We start from the raw sequence: 8,813 nt of genomic DNA on the forward strand, positions 1-8,813 counted from the left end.
TCGGAGCTGACGTTGAAGTTCGAGCTGGAGTGAGACCCCGGAAACAGCATCAGATTCAGCTAATTTTCAGCAACTTTCACTTGGCGTCGGAATCTGTGAAGTCCTGCATCCAAAGTCGGAGTTGTCTTCAAAGTCGCTTTGAAGGTACCCGACTCTGCAGTCCTGACTAGTACAGAGAAGTTATGGCGCCTGCTGGTTTATTTGCAAATTGCAAATAAACCAAAACAATGACTTCTTTTGTTATGAAGACATACCAGTTCAATAAAAAAAATTGTTATTATGCTGCTCCATCTCTCCACACAAAAAAAAACAAATCTTGTTATTCCTTCATGATTCCTTCTGTGTTATTTGTTTGTTATTGCAATAACAACATAATATCAGTTCAAGTTATTCTTCGAACAAATCTTTGTTATTGATTTTTGTTATTTTAACAACTAATCCGATCATCCCAATAACATATTTCGATCTTCTCACAATATCAAAAACTGACCTTCCCAAGTTATTTCCGCCTGCTCGGGTTGTCAAAAACCAAATTGTTTAAAGATATTAGCAAAGCCAAACAGGTCACAACAAGTCAAGTAGCATTTGAAAAATAAAGTTTTTTTTGCATTGCTTCAAAAGATGAATAAAGATCTGATTTGATCAAAGCCCTCTAAAAGCGGGGTCTTGTTGAACAGGGTTTTTAAATAGTAGTTTATGCAACAAGTTGCAACAAATGATTTTTTCAGCACAAGTCATACATTTATCTAACGAGGTTCACCGATGTTAATCTGAATTTGGGGCAATTTTTCTTATTTTATTTTTATAAAAAATAGAAAATAGATAAACAAACTGTTTCTGCTGGAATGAATTCATCTGCAAATAAGCTTGATCCTTTAAAAATGAGCACACACAAATTTTGAACAACTTACGTGGATTCCTCATTCCCTTAGGAATAGCTGTTAAAAAGGAACAACTTTTACATTAACGGCCTAACCTTAATGTTTAAATAAACCCCCTTAAAATAATGAACGTAGCGACTTACTGTCCCCTTAATCTACTCCACCTTCCCCCTAGCATTACTGCAAGGAAAAACTTAACAAATTTATTGCCACAAACAAAAGTCACACCAAAGAGTCTTTGGCGGAGTGGCTCATGAAACAACAATCACACTTGAGCGTTTTGTGGAAAACCGTTTCCCCCCGCTTCCAAATCTTCCAGCAGTACTTAAATCTTACACCACACCCTCTGGCCGCTTTCCCAACCGAGAAGCCATTAAAAACAATTGCCACCAGCAAGAAAACACATACTAATGCTAAATTTAATTATGAGCTGGGAGCCGATTTAGGTTTGAATTCTCCGAAGGCAGGAGGTTTTTCGAGCAGGGGAGCTTTTTCCTGGGGAAACTTTCGACAACGCTCTTTAGAGATGAAGAATCCGGGCAATTTCGTGGATTAACGTTTGAGAGTTTTTCGAGCCTGGGGGAGAATGCCTCCACCAAGAAGAAAGCGAAATTGTTGCTCGCAAATAAGGTAGGCAATTGTAGGAATTAAAATGGATGGCCATGATGACTCCATTCAGACGATTAAAACCGACATTATCTCTTGAGAAATGGGAAGAGAATGATTGAATCATGGGAGTAGTCGTTTTCCATGACGGTTTTTTAAAGTCTTACTAATTTCTTGTTAGTACTCAAATGACAATATTTTTTGATCTTCATGTTGCCATCGGTGTTATTTAAAATAACTACCTTCTGATACGTAGAGCAAAGCAAAAGGCTCAAAGCTCATTCACAAAAAAAACACCAACAAACCATCAATGAAACCCAATCCTTCAATGCGTGTACGTACCGAGTTATTAAATACTAACATTCCCACGAGTTTCCATTCATTTGGCACGCACCGCAGCCAAAGGTAGACCACAAGTTGGGTTTGAACTGCCCAATTTTGCGCACGCACACCCGTTGAACTCACTACAAAGTGCAGCTATTTGCTGACCGATGATATCTGCCAACACACCTGGGGTATTAAATTTCCCCAAAAGTTGTTGACCACGATCAGCGCTTTTTCGGAACCCCCCCTTGAAAAACATGTGCACCTTATATAAAAGATGCACCAAAATGAGCACCGACCCTCAGTAACTGCCCTTTCCAAGAACCGTCCCGACCATCATGCAGCAGATCACGATCTCGGCGCTGCTGCTCCTGCTAGCGTTGACGATCCCCGGAGGCAACGCCTACTACAGTGGCGGCGGCTATGCCAGTGTCCACAGCGGCGGCCACGGTGGCCTGTACGACACGATCCAGCCAGGGCCGGCCCAGGTGCTGACCTTCCCCGGAACGGTTCCGCTTCCCAAGTGCGGCCATGCGCTGTTTCTGAAGTGCCACAAGCGAGTGCGGGAGGTCCCGTGCGTTCCCGGCGGATACGGCGGACACCTCGGCGGGTACGCGGCCTCGACGGGGGCTTACGGAGCGGCGCCTCAGCATTATGCATCGCCGCACCACGGAGGAAGTTACTGAGCAGACGGATTGAGGAAGTTTGGAAAACAAGTGTGTGATTTTTTTTAGAAATTTTCGTTGAATAAATGTGATTTGAACGTTGATCCTGGCTCAAGCATTCTACTGATGACAACTTCCCGTAAATCAAGTTGAGTAACCCTCTCGAAATCTCAACTCCTTCGGGGAGCTTCAAGTGACAAGCGCAGCTTGTAAACCAAATGAAGGGTTCTTAACTTTAAGAGAACATGATTGCTCGTTGGCTCTTGGCAGTTCGCTTTGTTTGAGTCTTTTTTTTCTCCTTTTTTTCTGCAGTGCAAGAAGTCCACAATGCTGTATTTGCTTAGTCCATGTTGGAATACTCTTTAGAAAAGGGAACGGAGAAGAATCAACATTGTCAGCTGTTGCCTCTGGGGAGGTAATGTTCATGACTTTATTTTGTTAAATTACAGCCGTTTCGTTGAAATTTAAAACGTTGTTAGAAATTCGCACTTCTATTAGACAAGTGCATTGAAATAATTGTCCAGAACTGGTGAAAATTATTAAAAGCGCTGTTCAGATAGCGATAATGTCAAAAATTTAAAAAAAAAAATATCAAAATGATTCTTAAAGTTCACATCATTTCAATTTTTTACATTCAAAAACAATGCAAAAGTTGACCTTAGAAAAATCTCATAAAACTAGTGTCAATTAATTTTTTTTGACTTCTTCTATTCACATTTTTGCATTATTTTTTATAGTTTTGCCCAACATAATTGTTTTTCCTCGGTTAATTAGTTTGTTAAGGATGAAGCTAGAAGCTAGGTCCTTGATATATTTTCAAAAATATTTTTTTTTTGTAAGGCGTATGTAACAAAAACACACGCAAAAATCGGCCAAAAATTGGTAAAAAAAATTTGCATAGTTTCAGAGGAGTTTGATAAAACACATTAATGCCAAATTTTGGTATCCTGATTTAGAAAATTTTCCACAATTTCAAGTCATTTAAGGGGGTATATCAAATATGTTTAAAATCAAGTTTGAATTTTCCCGTTTTCAATGAAAGCATTCGCTTTTAAACATCATTTAAGCGCAAAATTAACTATTTTGTCAACCTATAGTTTCACATAGTTTCAAAGGAATTTGATAAAATAATGTAATACTTAAAGAATACCAAAATGTGGTGTCCGACCATTGTCCAATTCTGCAATTTTGCAATATCAGAACAATACCTTAAATTGGTATGATGCCAAATTTTGCTCTTGCACAATCCTTAAGACAAATTTTAAAGGGACCAGGAATACCGAAATTTGGTATCGATACCAGAGAAAGGTCTTATTACACATTTCCCTTGTTATTTACCTATGCTCGTGTAGAGTCTTTCTTACTAAAGAATATAAAAATGGTAGAACTTCTTTCAATTCATAACATCGACATCGACAGCACAAAAGAAAGAAATGATACAAAAAGTCTTATGATGAAAGCAAAGTACTATATATGATGTGTTTTCCAAAAGAAATCAAAAACGCAAGTTTCACCAAAAGAATATTTTTGATATATTCTTTAATAAAACAAGCGTTTATGACAAACGCGAGTATAGCAAGCTTCCCATGCGCCAGTGACACCAGTGCTTTTCTAGCTTCGGTACGAGTCCATTTGTGTGTTGGTATTCTAGTTCATCGTACCAGCGCACCAGGCCACGCGTCGGTTCAGTTTCGTATATGGCGTATGAGCCAAGGTGGTTCATTAGGTTCATGCCACGGGTAAGTGCCAGACACTAAACAAAAACACACTCAATCGCGAGTACCTTAGGTAGAATGCCATTGGCATCGCGAGCATTGAAAACTTTGAAAACGATATAAACGATGAAAAGCTTAGAAAGCTCGTATTGGAAAAAATGAACTCTGTTAAAGAAACTTATACGAAATCACGAAAAAATAAAGCCTAATTTTAGGTGATTTTAGGCGCACACGGGAAACAAATTGATTGTAGCCGGATGAATGTCCTATGTCACAAAAGTTTTTGCATAAACATTGAACAGTTATGCAAAAACGGTCAGGGCAAAAGAAACCGAAAAGCTATGATATCTTCAATGCTGAGCAAAACATTGACAGGCAAATTACTACAAAACGAATATATCTTGAGCCACAAACTACATGGGCCAGCATTCTCGCGCCAGTATTCGAAGCTCAACTGGCCAACTTGTCGATTTGGCGACAAAGCGTGTGATTTTTTGACGATTTTTCCGATGTTAATTCATGCTGAATCGTAATATTTACGAAGATCGAAAGGAAAAAATGTCATTTCGTAAATGTCCGGATGCCACAAAAGTAACCTTATTTGATACCAAACCCCATCATAATATGTATCATTAGAAAGATAACACTACTCGACAAAACAAAACTTGTGTCAAGGGATTGACGATATCTCATCCGTTCCTGAGAGAAAAGGCATCCCCGAATCCGATGCAATCGACAGAATTTGATTTTATGTCCACGCGGACTGATGCGAATCTGGTAAATTTTTTAACATAAAATCGAACAATTTAAAAAACCATGCGTCTCCTCCCAATTATATGAGCCATCTACAAGAATATGGAAGCGCCTGGTGCATAGCCATTTCCTTTAAGCACAACGGAAACAACCAATACAAATGTATAAAAAGTTGTCAAGTTCTCGGGGTCCACAGCTAGCATTTTTGTACGATTATAAAAATAAATATTAAAAGTTTAAAATTAATTTATTTAAAAAAAATATATTTTGATTTATTTGTTAACTAAAATTTTATGTATCTCAAAGGTCTATGGGTACTTCGGGATGTCCATGGTCATCCAAGGACTCCCTGGAGTTAAGATCTACGAGTCTACCGCCGTAGCAAGCAAGAGGTCGTCTTATTTTGACCCCGGATCTTGTGTGTATAGCATCAGTGCATATGGTAGACTACTGTATGAATGTGTTGGAATGTTCATGGTCATCCAAGGACTCCCTGGAGTTAAGATCTACGAGTCTACCGCCGTAACAAGCAAGAGGTCGTCGGATTTTGACCCCGGATCATGTGCGTATAGCATCAGTGGATATGGTAGACTACTGTATGAATGTGTTGGGATGTTCATGGTCATCCAAGGACTCCCTGGAGTTAAGATCTACGAGTCTACCGCCGTAACAAGCAAGAGGTCGTCGGATTTTGACCCCGGATCATGTGCGTATAGCATCAGTGCATATGGTAGACTACTATATGAATGTGTTGGGATGTCCATGGTCATCCAAGGACTCCCTGGAGTTAAGATCTACGAGTCTACCGCCGTAACAAGCAAAAGGTCGTGAGATTTTGACCCCGGATCATGTGCGTATAGCATCAATGGATATGGTAGAATACTATCTGAATGTGTTGGGATGTTCATGGTCATCCAAGGACTCCCTGGAGTTAAGATCTACGAGTCTACCGCCGTAACAAGCAAGAGGTCGTCGGATTTTGACCCCGATCTTGTGTGTATAGCATCAGTGCATATGGTAGACTACTGTATGAATGTGTTGAAATGTTCATGGTCATCCAAGGACTCCTGGAGTTAAGATCTACGAGTCTACCGCCGTAACAAGCAAGAGGTCGTCGGATTTTGACCCCGGATCATGTGCGTATAGCATCAGTGGATATGGTAGACTACTATATGAATGTGTTGGGATGTTCATGGTCATCCAAGGACTCCCTGGAGTTAAGATCTACGAGTCTACCGCCGTAACAAGCAAGAGGTCGTCGGATTTTGACCCCGGATCTTGTGCGTATATCCTTGCTTACCACTTAAGCCAAACGGCGACCTATTGTTTATTACGGCGGTAGACTCGTAGACTGCAGGGAGTCCTCGGATGACCATGGACATCCCAACACATTCATACAGTAGTCTACTATATCCACTGATGCTATACGCACAAGATCCGGGGTCAAAATCCGACGACCTCTTGCTTGTTACGGCGGTAGACTCGTAGATCTTAACTCCAGGGAGTCCTTGGATGACCATGAACATTCCAACACATTCATACAGTAGTCTACCATATGCACTGATGCTATACACACAAGATCCGGGGTCAAAATCCGACGACCTCTTGCTTGTTACGGCGGTAGACTCGTAGATCTTAACTCCAGGGAGTCCTTGGATGACCATGAACATCCCAACACATTCAGATAGTATTCTACCATATCCATTGATGCTATACGCACATGATCCGGGGTCAAAATCTCACGACCTTTTGCTTGTTACGGCGGTAGACTCGTAGATCTTAACTCCAGGGAGTCCTTGGATGACCATGGACATCCCAACACATTCATATAGTAGTCTACCATATGCACTGATGCTATACGCACATGATCCGGGGTCAAAATCCGACGACCTCTTGCTTGTTACGGCGGTAGACTCGTAGATCTTAACTCCAGGAGTCCTTGGATGACCATGAACATCCCAACACATTCATACAGTAGTCTACCATATCCACTGATGCTATACGCACATGATCCGGGGTCAAAATCCGACGACCTCTTGCTTGTTACGGCGGTAGACTCGTAGATCTTAACTCCAGGGAGTCCTTGGATGACCATGAACATCCCAACACATTCAGATAGTATTCTACCATATCCATTGATGCTATACGCACATGATCCGGGGTCAAAATCTCACGACCTTTTGCTTGTTACGGCGGTAGACTCGTAGATCTTAACTCCAGGGAGTCCTTGGATGACCATGGACATCCCGAAGTACCCATAGACCTTTGAGATACATAAAATTTTAGTTAACAAATAAATCAAAATATATTTTTTTTAAATAAATTAATTTTAAACTTTTAATATTTATTTTTTATAATCGTACAAAAAATGCTAGCTGTGGACCCCGAGAACTTGACAACTTTTTATACATTTGTATTGGTTGTTTCCGTTGTGCTTAAAGGAAATGGCTATGCACCAGGCGCTTCCATATTCTTGTAGATGGCTCATATAATTGGGAGGAGACGCATGGTTTTTTTTAAATTGTTCGATTTTTTATGTTAAAAAATTTACCAGATTCGCATCAGTCCGCGTGGACATAAAATCAAATTCTGTCGATTGCATCGGATTCGGGGATGCCTTTTCTCTCAGGAACGGATGAGATATCGTCAATCCCTTGACACAAGTTTTGTTTTGTCGAGTAGTGTAATCAACAGACCAATCCGATGAGTCATAAACTATGAAGATCTGGTCACCCTTTCGATTTTTTTTAGTTTTTAAGGAGTAAATAAAAAATGGAATGCTAGTTCCTGTAATTTCAACATTTTTCATGTAACTTCTGGGAATAAAGTTATTCCAAAAGAAAATGTTCCTCTTTAATGACCCCAGTTCTAACTTTTTCTCCAGAGTATTTGGTACATATACTTTTCCAATAACATCCAATTATAATCACCCTCCTGACAAATTCCCTCCAGCACCCCCCTCACAGCTTACGACTCTTCTTGTAAGACATGGCTCTTACGTTTTTTTTTCACAAGCTCTGCCCACGTTCACTATCAACTTCCCTCGATGGAATGAAAAACCGGGAAAATTCCGTTCGTTTTTTTTTCTGCGACTCCCGTATTGGTTTCCAACTTGTTGTAGCCAACTGATTGGGTTCCGATGGGGGGCGATAGCCAAAGGCTAGAGCACTTAGAGCAACCTTACCAGCGTGAGTATTAGGCCGGTTTTAGGGTTTTGTAACGCGTGTTAGTAACTTTGCTCCCACACCGGTCGTTGCCAAATGCGTTGCTAAACTAAAACGTAACGCCCCGGTTGGGAGCGAGTTACCAAATTTGGCAACGCGCTAGCAACGCAACTAAAACTTTGAACTGTCAAACTTCAAAACAAGACATCAGTAGATTTGCGTTCGAATGTTGGTTTTTACAAGGGTTTCCAGAAGCGTTCATTACTTGCCAGTCTGCCAATTAATTACTCGAATTACTGGTCCAAAATGATTAATTACACAAATTACTTAATTACTTTTCACTAAGATAAAAAGCATTTCTGAAGTTTTTTTTTGAAAAGGTCCAATAAACCAAATTTCCAGTTTTTGCTTTTTGGGTGTTTTTAGAACCGCCTTGAGTCAGGGGTATTGAGAAACACCCAAAAAGCAAAAACTGAAAATTTGGTTCATTGGTCCTTTTCAAAAAAAAACTCCAGATTTAAATAGATCATTCGATAACTTTTTCAAAAATTATTCTGTTTACTTTGTTTTTTCACGTATAATTTTTATTGAAAATAGATATAGGCGATTAAACGTCAAAAATGCCCCCAACTAGTGGGCGCTGAAATTTTGAGTGATGTTACAGCGAGTTAATTTGTTTGAAATTTGGATTTTTTTTATTTTGTT

This window comes from Culex quinquefasciatus, chromosome 2, assembly GCF_015732765.1.
Source record: "Culex quinquefasciatus strain JHB chromosome 2, VPISU_Cqui_1.0_pri_paternal, whole genome shotgun sequence".
Taxonomy (NCBI): Eukaryota; Metazoa; Arthropoda; class Insecta; order Diptera; family Culicidae; genus Culex; species Culex quinquefasciatus.